Source organism: Triticum aestivum, chromosome 1B (assembly GCF_018294505.1).
Source record: "Triticum aestivum cultivar Chinese Spring chromosome 1B, IWGSC CS RefSeq v2.1, whole genome shotgun sequence".
Taxonomy (NCBI): Eukaryota; Viridiplantae; Streptophyta; class Magnoliopsida; order Poales; family Poaceae; genus Triticum; species Triticum aestivum.
In genome coordinates, this window is record NC_057795.1 from 683434009 (window position 1) to 683447519 (window position 13511).

The following is a 13511-nucleotide window of genomic DNA, read 5'->3' on the forward strand; positions in this document are numbered from 1 at the left end:
CGACGTGCAGGAGCGGCGGGCGTCGGGGGGGGGGGAGGGGCGTGGAGCCGGGGGGCCTTAGCGGCGGGCGGCGGGTCGGGGCGGCATGAGGTCGGGGCGGCGTCGGGGTGCGGTCGAGGAGAGAGAGAAGGGGGTGGGAGACAGAGTGAGAGGAGGCGGGGTGGGAGATAGAGAGATAAGAGAGTGAGGAGGGGGTGGGGGGAGAGAGAGAGAGAGAGAGGAGGGGTGGGGGCAGGGCATTAGCGCCGTTAGGTAGATTTTTGTTTGCCGTCCGCTAGCTGATGGCAAAGATACTTTGCCGTCAGCTAGCGGACATCAAAGAGGTGGGGGGGAGATGGGCCGTCAGGATATCCGCCCTCCGCTGGACCCACGAACTTCTTTGCCGTCGGCTAGCAGACGACAAAGTAGCTTCCGCCGTCAGCTAGCCAACCACAAAGAACTGGCTGACGGCAAACTACATCTTTGCCATCAGCCAGTTCTTTGCTGTCCGTTTTTTGTGAGCTGACGGCAAAGAATAAGCCGACGGCAAATTATCTGATTCCAATAGTGTTAGAGAACCGGTCAAGTCATTCAGATACTAGAGGTTCTCAGAATCAATGGATCAAGTTGTGGAGGGCCAACATTCCTGCTGAGATGAGAAGTTTTGTCTGGCGTTTAGCAAATAATTCTATCTAACCTGGGGGGCTAATAGTTGGAGAGCTCGGGGGTCCATGGCAGAGGTGATGGCTACGGCTCGCCCAAGTTGCGTGCTCGTCAGCAAGCTTCGGGTGTGGTCACCCAACTCGATTCCGAGCACTCCTGGTCAGGCAATTTGGTCAGGGTGTGTGGTCGGTCATGACGAACATGAGGGTCACAACAGCAAAGCCAAAATGATGCTTACCTTGCCGGAATCAATGGTGTGATGACGACGCGACTCGGGTGTCGTTGTGGACATTTTACCGGGGAGGGGGTGCGCTTGGTGTCCAGACAATGCGCTATTAGCGAGGGACCGAACGGTGGTGAGGTCGGGGCTCGGGGTGGAGTAGCTCACCGGAATTTCATCACTAGCTAAGATGACTCAATTTAATCAACTCCTACTCACCATAATATCAATCAATTCAATCTTACTCCTAGTCGCCGGAATTATTTTGAGCCACAATATCAATCAACTCCTAGTCACCACTAGCTAAGATCAACCAATCACGAAAAAAATATATTTTAATTCACTCTAATTTAATACTCCCTCCGTTCTTAAATGTTTGTTTTTTTAAAGATTTCAAATAGACTACCACATACATACATACATACATACACACACACACACACACACACACACATATATATATATATATATATATATATATATATATATATATATAGGGAAAATGCATCCTACTAACGGGTGTAGCTACACCCATTTCTCATATACTACCATGTGGTAGTATATACTCTATTTTATTATTTTTAATATGTTAATATACTATATATAAGATACTCCAAAGTGAGTTATATGAAAAAATTGCAAGTGAGCTCATGGTTTTATTGTATTTGTGGAATACATACATATTTATACGCGAAATAGAGTATGCAAAAAATATGATACTTACTACCAACAAAGTAGTATATATACTACCTAAACATTCTTATATAATAATGTTTAGGTAGTATATATACTATTTTTATGTAGTATATAGTATATTTTGAGCATACTCCTTTTTACGTACAAATATGTACGTATTTCACAAATATTATAAAAACATAGGCTCACATGCAATTTTTTCACATAATTCGCTTTGGAGTATCTTAGATATAATATATGAGCATACTAAAAGTAATAAAGTAGAGTATATACTACCACATGGTAGTATATGAGAAATGAGTGTAACTACACCCGGTAGTAGGATGAGAGTGTAGATTCACTCATTTTGCTTCATATGTAGTCACTTGTCGAGATCTCTAGAAAGATAAATATTTAGGAATAGAGGGAGTAGTTCACATTTAAAAAATTGTCGAAAACTTAGGATTTGGATTTATTTTTTCAGAGAGTTTTATTTTTATTTTTGAGGAACTTTTGAGAGAGATAGGATGGTCTTGGGCCGGGTCTCCTTCCATCAAGGCCGGCCTAGTAGTTTGCTGCGGGGAATCCGAGCCCAGCCCAACCAACGAAGGCTCCTCCTTTGGTTTATAGCCGAGGCAGAGCCGCGGAGGAGGCGGTGCTGCTTTGCTTCGCGGGAGGGGAAGCCGGCCACCTTCCCGCTGCCGGCGTCGGCGTCGCCGTCGGTCGCGTCTCCGGCCGCAGGTCAGCCTCCACCCGCCCCTCCCCTCCCCTCCGCCTCCCCCGCCTAGGGTTTTGTGCTTCACCAAGCAGAGCTGACGAGCATTTCCCCCGTTCCGTTGTTCGTCGCAGCCGCAGGCCCCGCCGCCTCTGACCTCCTCTCCGGCGAGCTCGGCGACTCCCTCGCCGCGGAATCCGACGCTCCTCCCGCTTCCGCACGCCCGCAGGTGCAGGTGAGAAGCGCGCGCCCTCACCTCCCTCCCCCTCCCCCCTCCCCGACTCCCGCAGCAGCGCCATCCTAGTCAGCAGTTAATCGACGGGACGGAGGGCCCGCGCTTCCGCCCGGGCGCCGTACGTCCCTCGGCCGACGTTCGCATTCGGGGTCGGGATTTTGGCCGGGAATGTTTCCCTGCGAACTGCTCTTGGCCGACAGATCGTTTCTGCAAATTTTGGCCGGGATTTGGGATGGGGATTTTGGCCGGGATTCGCGTCCCAGGCTCCCGGCTGTTCTGTTCTTAGTTTTCACTGCAGGTATCATATTACTTGAGTTCTTCAGTTATGTGCTGTGATTCGTGAATCATGCCAATCTGTGCTAGCGTATTCCGAGCAGATATTTCAACCGATTGCTTAGTGCTATGGTGATCTGTTTACCGAGTGGCATGAGATTTTACTTGACTTGTTCTTAGTGCGTTGCTTAGCCCAATTTGTGTGCCATCGCTGTAAGATGAGCTGTGCTGTATGATGTTCCTTTACGATGACAGGTTCTGTCTGCCTTGCATTCGGATGCATTTTTAATTGAGATTCATTTGCTAACTGCTAGTTTACTCATATTCTTACTTACTGGTGTGATTCATGAATGCTTGTTAGCGTGTTCTGAGCGAAAAATCTTTCTGATTTTGTTAGTTTCTGAGCCAAATTGGTTGCTGAACCCATTATATATCTGTCAACCCTTGCTGAGTGTTAAGTACTAGGTGGTTTCTAGGATACAGATGCTTTAAAAAAGTTAATTAGTTTCAATTCTCCAGGCAAGCATTCATCTTCTTTTGATTGGCATTCATCTTGCATTGCGTCGAATGCAGTATGCAACCTACGGTGTAAAATGCTGGCTTATTTCATATGCCAAGTGTGTAGGTGGATACATGTATTTTCTGCCTAGACATGATTGAGCGCGTGTTCTCCCGAATTAGTTCTAGTTCATTGTTGAGTAATTATATTGCTTGCGTTCTTACTTATTGTTGCGATTCATGAATGCTTGCCGATGGCGGCACGGCTGTTTTGTTTGTGACTTTATTCCAAGCAGATATTGCAAGTGATTGCTTGCGCTCTGGTGATCTTCTTACTGAGAGGCATGTTATTTCACTTGACTTGTTTTTAGTGCGTTGCTTAACCCAATTTGTATGCACATTGCTGTAGGGTGAGCTGTGTTGTGTGATGTTCCTTTATGATGATAGACTCTGTATTTCCTGCATTCGGTTACATTTGTACCTGAGTCACCTGCTGATGTTGAGATTCATTTGCTAGTTTACTCACTTTCTAAGTTATTAGTTATTACTTGAGTTCTTATGTTATGTGCTGTGATTCGTGAATCATGCCAATATTGGATGGATCAGCAGGGGAGCAGATATTGCAACTGATTGCTTAGTGCTATGGTGATTTATTTACCGTGTGACATGCAATTTTACTTGACTTTTTCTTATTGCGTTGCTTAGCCCAATTTGTGTGCACATTGCTGTAAGATGAGCTGTGCTGTATGATGTTCCCTTACGATGACAGGTTCTGTCTGCCTTGCATTCGGATGCATTTGTATTTCAATCATCTGCTGATGCATTTGTATTTACTTGCTTTCTAAGTTACTGGTATGATTCATCAATGCTTGCTAAGGGTGCCACCTACTGTATTGTTTGTTAGGTATTCTGAGCAAAAAATCATTCTGATTTTGTTAGTTTCTGAGCAAAATTGGTTGCTGAACCCATTATATATCTGTCAACCTTGGCTGAGTGTTAAGTACTGGGTGTTTTCTAGGATACGGATGCTTTCACAAAGTTAATTAGCTCCGATTCTCCAGGCAAGCATTCATCTTCTTTTGATTGACATTTGTCTTGCATTGCGTCGAATGCAGCATACAACCTACGGTGTAAAATGCTGGCCTATTTCATACGCCAACCGTGTAGGTGGATGCATGTATTTTCTGCCTAGACAAGATTGCGCGCGTGTGTTCTCCCGAATTAGCTCTAGTTCATTGTTGAGTATGGTCTGTAAATTCTATGGGCATGGTGCATTTGGATGCATAATTAATGAACTATTACATTTTATTAAAAAAATTTGGTTCCTGCTCTAAACCATATGTATTTATTGCATCTGCTGATGTTGAGATCCATCTGCTATAATATATAGTTTACTTGCGTTCTTAGTTATTTGTGTAACTCATGAATGATTGTTAATGGTGCGACCAACTCTTTTGTTTGTTACCATATTCTCAGCAAAAAATCGTACCAACTGTTTTGTTTGTTAGCGCATTCTCAGAAAAAGAATCCCTCTGATTTAGTTTCTGAGCAAAATTGGTTGCTGAGCCCTTTATATTTATCTCTGCCCTTGCTGAGTGTCAATATTCAGTTGATTCCACAAAATTAATTAGTCAAGTACTAGTTGGTTCATCTGCTATAATATATAGTTTACTTCAGTTCTTAGTTGCTGGGGTGGTTCGTGAGTGCTTGCTAATGGTGCGACGACTGTTTTGTCCGTTACTGTATTCTGAGCAGATATGGCAGCAGATTGTTTGACCTCTCGTGATCTTCTTACTGAGTGGCATGCAATTTCAGCTGACGTGTTTTCAGTGCGTTGCCTAGCCCAACCTGTATGCAGACTGCTGTAAGATGGGCTGTGCTGTGGGATGTTCTGTTGGAATTAACTTACTGCATGGAGTATACTAGTACTTCCTATTTTGTTTGTTCCCAAGAAAGATTCTTGATGTGCTTTCGATGCTTTGCTGCTTTGTGATGATGAAAGCTGAACCTGAATGTCGATGGTATGTGTCGTCCAGAATTAGTTCTAGTGAATTGTTTGAGTTAGTTGTTCTTCTTTGCAATAATGAATTGTTGACAAGTTGGTGCCTCCTTCACAAATTGTGTAGCTGAACAGAAACAGTTCTTTTTCTTCACTTTTGATTTGTACTAGTTTTGTTTTACGGGCAAAAAAAAAAAAAACTAGAGCTGATCGAATGACTGAATCGATTTATCTCCCAATCAAGTACCATCTGTTCGATACTACATACTTACAAAATTATGCATCGCGTTGCAGAGATACCTCGTCATTGGTGTCCACAATGTCGCAGACAACTTGCAACTGCCCCAACAAGTGTTTCCAAGGGTATGTGTACAAGCGCACACATTTAGAATGACCTGAACCTGATCTATCCAGTCAGCTGGTTAAGGCTAATTGCTTTGTTATGTGCAGCACTTGTGACTGTTTAATAAGGAATGCGTTATGCTGTTCGGGATGCAACTGCGGTGGTGACTGCCAGAAAGACTTGTCTCTTGGAACAATCAACCCGGCTGCTGCCCAAGGTACCACCCCAACGCTTGCCTCTGGCTCTTCTGCTGCCCAAGATACTGCTCAAACAGAACCGCTTGCCCCGAGCTCTTCTACTGCCCAAGGTATCACTCAACCACAACCACTTGCCCCGAGCTCTTCTACTGCGGCGGTGCCAAAGCCAGAGGCAGTGGTGAAGTGCAACTGCAGCTTTACCAAATGCCTAAACTGGTATGTTCAAACACAGTGGCTGAATTATCTGAACCAGATGTATCCAGTCAACTACTCCCTCCGTCCGGAAATACTCATCGGAAAGATGGATGTATCTAGACGTATTTTAGTTCTACATACATCCATTTTTATTAATTTCTCCGACAAGTATTTCCGGACGGAGGGAGTAGTAGTTAAGTGGTATATTAGTTGTCCAAAGCTGCCATCTAACTGTTGCTTGATATATTGCGTGCAGCCAATGCACATGTTTCAGGGAGGGTTTGAGTTGCATTATGGGACGCTGCAAGTGCTATGACTGCGAGAACAACGATGATTGGCTGGTAAGATATTCGTTAGAGGGCACTGCATTCATGAACACCGTGCTGCTCTGGTGTTTGCCAAGAACCTGAAACAAATATGTTGCACTTATTCCAGGCCGACGAGGATTACGTGGAGTGCGCGTGCAAAACCAAAAACTGCAAAACTGGAGCCTGCGGTTGCAACAAGGTGCACGGTCCTTCCTTCCTGTGTATTCGTGTCAGCATTATCTCCTTTGCAAAAGACTAGACATGCTTATTCTTTCTCTGATCCTGACTGAGGCTAGTTGGTTCTTGTTTTGAAGAAACTGAAAGGGTGTATGCATCGGGTGTGATAATGGCTACGGGATGAAAGAGGGTGTGTGCATGACACTTTCTTCTTTTATGTGTGTTGTTTCATTCGTAGCTTGGATAATCATGCTAGTGTATATCTCTGTTGCTCTGCATGTACAAAGCAGCTGATAAGTCCAATGCTGGACCGGGAGGTACGGGTGGCACAAGTGACGCCGGAGGCTCAGGTTCCAACAAGCAAATAAGAATCGGGGTAAGTTTGTGCTTCCACTTGCGTAGTTTGTTGAGAGAAATCATAGGTTAATTATGTGTGTGTCTGCCCCAATCTGTTCAGGGATAAGCAACTAATCCAGGTGATGTGCTCCTTTTGTGCAGTGATGACAGTAGGCTTGAGACATACCAGAGCATGATGCAAGTCACCTTACTTTCTTACCATCCTCAAGTCACCTCCTGTTGAGATATCTCCCACTGTAAAGCACAGCCAGGTTCCTGTAGATTCCTTGTAATGGTTGGTTACTCGAAGCAAGCACGGCGAAAACTCCATGTTCCTCAGCCCTCAGGGGGCTCCAGTGGACCTAGATTGATCAGGCTGATACACTTTAGAACATATATATACTTCTGAGTCGCATAAGAATAGTTGCCGTCATCGGTTATGCTGCCCGGAAATGGGTGCTTCAGTTCGTTCTTATACATGCACAGTCTTGCAAAGGATTTCTCTTATACTTGAAGAGGATTCTGGTAGTATGAATATGGTTTGCAACTTTGCATATTCTGGTAGTATGAAGTGATATGGTTATTCTTTGTATAGACCAGTTACACAAGAATGACATCTTAGATATTGGGTTCCATTTGGTTCAGTAAGCCTTCATTTTTGCTCCACCGACTAAATTCAGCACGAAGCATGCACTCTTTGTAGTGTTACGGGCAAGGCATGTCCGGAAAGCTATGAGGCCTACCTGCTTGGCGCACGCAGTGTTTTGGGCGAAAGTATCAGGCGCACCCAATGTGGTGCTACCGCTCCAACAGGTTCAAAATGAGCATTGTTTACATATTCATTTTTTGCCCGTGGCATCGCATGGGCAGTCTACTAGTCTTATTAAAAAGTCTATTTGCGAATGGTGAATGTTCTAGGAAAACCCCAAAAAAAGTTAAGTTGTGGTAGTAACAAGATGGTGGGTAATTTGATAAGGCAATGGGTTGAGGCATAGCCTAGCAACCCGATGTATTTGTACAAAGGATCGATGAAATGACTTTGAATATTTATATATAGTCATGTATGTGCTCGATTGCAACAGAGTTGTCTCTTGTCTCTTTCTCGTTCTAAGGCCCCGCGGGTACCCAGAATCCCGGAGATCGATCAAGAAGAAGGTAAGGAGCGAATGCTATTATGAACACAAGTGACCGAAAGATTTAGTATGGTTGCGGAAAGCCAATCCTTGAGGATCGATGTAGTCATTAAACACCCAACGTTTTTGCCCGAATATTTATTCTTATTAACCAAGATAATAAGGGACGGTTTGCCCGAATATATTTATTCTTATTAACTGAGATAATAAGGGACGGTTGGACAAATGAATTTGTTAACAAAGACTTGTTAGAGTCTTTATCGTAGTGCACATCCTCTCGCGGATTCGATAACTCAGGGTCACACCTTTGCGAAAAGGCCAGATGATACCTTACAATCTGAGTCTCCACAACACAAAGTACCGTCAATGCACAATCTCATGCAAGGTCGCGCAACTCATGTACCCCGCGGGATCTCCCAATCCGCGACAGTTCCAACATAGGGTATTCATTGCTCGTTCCTCCTCAACGGAGGCCACCGGCCAATTCAACTTCTGATGTAACTGACTTGCTCGGGAATCCCTTTCTTTGCTCTCTTACGTTCCTTCGGTGACACATACACTCGCGGGGGCGAGTGGAATAGCATTCCCTCCCCATAGTGGCAATGAACTGGCAACCATGCTCTTTGATGCATTTGGTTCCGTCACCCCCCACTAAAATACCCAATAGGGCTATGCGTAACAGATAGGGTTTTCAATGAAACATATTCATTGAACTAAACATGCCCTCAATTTCCTTTAATGAGTTGATATTATATTAATTGAATCCCCTCAACCCTATCCCCCCACCCCTGCACGCGCGAAGTAGTAGCATTCTTTCCTTTCAAAATCCACATCAGAGAGGTCTAACTTCTTCCTTGCTGCAGTCCCACCACCCACCATTGTTCCTGTCCTCCTCTCCTTTTGCTAGTGGCTTCAAGGGCCTCGCAGCCGAGAGTCATCAAGATCCTCATCCTCATCTTCGAGACCCGCACCACCCGACAAGTGCTTCCTAGGGACATATGTGTTCCAACCTCGACCTGCACCATGATACATCTGAAATGTATTTATAATTTTTGATTGTTTCATGTTATTATAATACCACTTTCGGATACTTTTTATAGCAATTTTATCATTTTTTCTGGGCTAACCTGTTAATTCGGTGTCCAGAGCTAGTTGCATTTTTCTGCTTGCTTTTGACTTTCCAGAAAAATCCATATCTACGGACCTCCAAAAACACCAGGGATTTTTTTCAAGTCCAGAGGATACCAAGAGTTGTCGGGATGGGCCAGGGGGACCCTGGCCTTCACGCGGCCTAGCGGAGCGACCAGGGGACCACCCGTGTGGCTTTGCCGTGTGGGCCCCTGTGCACCGCCTTACATCATTTCTTCCGCATATAAAACCCATAATTCGAGAAACCATCAGTACCATTTTCTCGTGATTTTTCCCGCCACCGCAAGTTCATGTTCCAGGGAGATTCAATCTGGAGGCATGTTCTGGTATCCCGCCGAACAGTGAATCCATCACTAGAGCCATCTTCATCGACCTTGCTGCCACCATGACCATGCTTGAGTAGTTTCCTTAGGAGCTTAGGGTCCATAGCAGTAGCTAGATGGAATCCTCTCTCCCTTCTGATTCAATTAGCTGCCTCACATGATCGGGATGAATATGATCTAATCGGTGGTTGTGTTTGTTGAGATATGATGAATTTTCTCTTTATGATCAGTTTGGTCATTGAATTATATTGAATCTTATGAAGTTTCTTTGTTGTATAATTAAGTAGCCACCTATGCTTTCAGATTTATTTGTCATCTATGGCAACAATTGATAGGTAGTTCTTCAGAGAGAGTTGTGCATGGTAGTGAGTTTAATCTTGCGGTGATCTACCCCAATGACTATACGTATTGTATTGTTGCTATTAATGATAAAAAGATGGTTTGTTTATCACTCTTAGATGGTGGTTTTACTGTTTACATTATGTCATCATGCTTATTACAATGCTTTGTTTGACATGAATTTAATACTTTGAGATGCATGATGGATATCTGTCTTGGGTGGAGCATTAGTTGTGTTGGGGAACGTAGTAATTTCAAAAAAAATCGTATGCACACGCAAGATCATGGTGATGCAGAGCAACGAGAGGGGAGAGTGTGTCCACGTACCCTCGTAGACCGAAAGCGGAAGCGTTAGCACAACGCGGTTGATGTAGTCGTACGTCTTCACGGCCCGACCGATCAAGCACCGAAACTACGGCACCTCCGAGTTCTAACACACGTTCAGCTCGATGACGTCCCTCGAACTCCGATCTAGCCGAGTGTCAAGGGAGAGTTTCATCAGCATGACGGCGTGGTGACGATCTTGATATTCTACCGTCGCAGGGCTTCGCCTAAGCACCGCTACAATATTATCGAGGAGGACTATGGTGGAGGGGGGCACCGCACACGGCTAAGAGATCAAGAGATCAATTGTTGTGTCTAGAGGTGCCCCCCGTATATAAAGGAGCAAGGGAGGAGGGGGCGGCCGGCCTAGGAGGGGGGGGCATGGGGAGTCCTACTCCCACCGGGAGTAGGACTCCCTCCTTCCTTGTTGGACTAGGAGAGGGGGAAGGAAAGGGAGAGGAGGAGAAGGAAAGAGGGGGGCCGACCCCCTTGCCCCAAACCAACTCAGTTTGGGCTTGGGGGGGGGGGGGGCGCCCCCCACACTCCCCTTGCTGCCCTCTATTTCCACTAAGGCCCATGTAGGCCCATTAAGCTCCCGGGGGGTTCCGGTAACCTCTTGGTACTCTGGTAAAATCCCGATTTCACCCGGAACACTTCCGATATCCAAATATAGGCTTCCAATATATCAATCTTCATGTCTCGACCATTTCGAGACTCCTCATCATGTCCGTAATCACATCCAGGGCTCCGAACAACCTTTGGTACATCAAAACTCATAAACTCATAATATAACTGGAAGGAAATATGCCCTAGAGGCAATAATAAAGTTATTATTTATTTCCTTATTTCATGATAAATGTTTATTATTCATGCTAGAATTGTATTAACCGGAAACATGATACATGTGTGAATACATAGACATACATAGTGTCACTAGTATGCCTCTACTTGACTAGCTCGTTTATCAAAGATGGTTATGTTTCCTAACCATGGACAAAAGAGTTGTCATTTGATTAACGGGATCACATCATTAGGAGAATGATGTGATTGACTTGACCCATTCCGTTAGCCTTAGCACTTGATCGTTTAGTATGTTGCTACTGCTTTCTTCATGACTTATACATGTTCCTGTAACTATGAGATTATGCAACTCCCGTTTACTGGAGGAACACTTTGGGTGCTACCAAACGTCACAACGTAACAGGGTGATTATAAAGGAGTACTACAGGTGTCTTCAAAGGTACATGTTGGGTTGGCGTATTTCGAGATTAGGTTTTGTCACTCCGATTATCGGAGAGGTATCTCTGGGCCCTCTCGGTAATGCACATCACTATAAGCCTTGCAAGCAATGTGACCAATGAGTTGGTTACGGGATGATGCATTACGTAACGAGTAAAGAGACTTGCCGGTAACGAGATTGAACTAGGTATTGGATACCGACGATCAAATCTCGGGCAAGTAACATACCGATGACAAAGGGAACAACGTATGTCGTTATGCGGTTTGACCGATAAAGATCTTCGTAGAATATGTAGGAACCAATATGAGCATCCAGGTTCCGCTATTGGTTATTGACCGAGAATAGTTCTAGGTCATGTCTACATAGTTCTCGAACCCGTAGGGTCCGCACGCTTAACGTTACGATGACAGTTTTATTATGAGTTTATAAGTTTTGATGTACCGAAGTTTGTTCAGAGTCCCGGATGTGATCACGGACGTAACGAGGAGTCTCGAAATGGTTGAGACATAAAGATTGATATATTAGAAGCCTATATTTGGACATCGGAATCGTTCCGGGTGAAATCGGCATTTTACCGGAGCACCGGGAGGTTACCGGAACCCCCCGGGGGGTTATTGGGCCTACATGGGCCTCGAGGGAGAAGAGGGAAGGAGGCAGGAGGGGGCCGCGCGCCCCTCCCCTTCCTAGTCCGAATAGGACAAGGGAAGGGGGCGGCGCCCCCCCTTTCCTTCCCCTCTTCCTCCTCTTTCCCCCCTTCTCCTATTCCAACTAGGAAAGAAGGGAGTCCTACTCCCGGTGGGAGTAGGACTCCCCCCTTGGCGCGCCCTCCTTGGCCGGCCGCCTCCTCCTCCCTGGCTCCTTTATATACGGGGGCGGGGGGGGGGGGCACCCCATAGACACACAAGTTGATCTACGAATCGTTCCTTAGCCGTGTGCGGTGCCCCCCTCCACCATATTCCACCTCGGACATATCATCGCGAAGCTTAGGCGAAGCCCTGCACCGGTATAACATCATCATCGTCACCACGCCGTCGTGCTGACGGAACTCATCCCCGAAGCTTTGCTGGATCGGAGCCCGGGGATCGTCATCGAGCTGAACGTGTGCTGAACTCGGAGGTGCCGTATGTTCGGTGCTTGGATCGGTCGGATCGTGAAGACGTACGACTACATCAACCGTGTTGTGCTAACACTTCCGCTTACGGTCTACGAGGGTACGTGGACAACACTCTCCCCTCTCGTTGCTATGCCATCACCATGATCTTGCGTGTGCATAGGAATTTTTTTGAAATTACTATGTTCCCCAACAGTGGCATCCGAGCCTAGGTTTTATGTGTAGATGTTATATGCACGAGTAGAACACAAGTGAGTTGTGGGCGATATAAGTCATACTGCTTACCAGCATGTCATACTTTGGTTCGGCGGTATTGTTGGATGAAGCGGCCCGGACCGACATTACGCGTACGCTTACGCGAGACTGGTTCTACCGACGTGCTTTGCACACAGGTGGCTGGCGGGTGTCAGTTTCTCCAACTTTAGTTGAATCGAGTGTGGCTACGCCCGGTCCTTGCGAAGGATAAAACAGCACCAACTTGACAAACTATCGTTGTGGTTTTGATGCGTAGGTAAGAACGGTTCTTGCTCAGCCCGTAGCAGCCACGTAAAATTTGCAACAACAAAGTAGAGGACGTCTAACTTGTTTTTGCAGGGCATGTTGTGATGTGATATGGTCAAGACGTGATGAGATATAAGTTGTTGTATGAGATGATCATGTTTTGTTGAAGTTATCGGCAACTGGCAGAAGCCCTATGGTTGTCTCTTTGTTGCATAAGATGCAAGTGCCAAATAATTGCTTTACTTTATCGCTATGCGATAGCAATAGTTGGCGAGACGACCATGTGACGACACATTGATATAGATCAAGATGATGAAGATCATGGTGTCGTGCCGGTAACGATAGAGATCATGATAGTACTTTGGAGATGGAGATCAAAGGCGCAAGATGATCATGGCCATATCATGTCACATATTTTGATTGCATATGATGTTTATCTGTTATACATCTTATTCTGTTTTGTTTGACGGTAGCATTTTAAGATGATATCTCACTAATTATCAAGAAGTGTTCTCCCTGAGTATGCACCGTTGCGAAAGTTCTTCGTGCTGAGACACCACGTGATGATCGGGTGTGAT

At 45.4% G+C, this 13511-nt stretch overlaps 1 long non-coding RNA gene across 1 annotated transcript; it reads left to right on the plus strand.

Moving 5' to 3' along the window:
* The first annotated feature begins 2150 nt into the window (after positions 1–2150).
* LOC123149058 (uncharacterized) lies at positions 2151–7403 on the plus strand. Its single transcript, XR_006474339.1, has 9 exons — positions 2151–2278; positions 2387–2487; positions 5552–5620; positions 5708–6013; positions 6249–6333; positions 6428–6499; positions 6615–6667; positions 6768–6853; positions 6976–7403. It is a non-coding gene; the product is annotated as an uncharacterized lncRNA (long non-coding RNA).
* The last annotated feature ends 6108 nt before the right edge of the window (positions 7404–13511 follow it).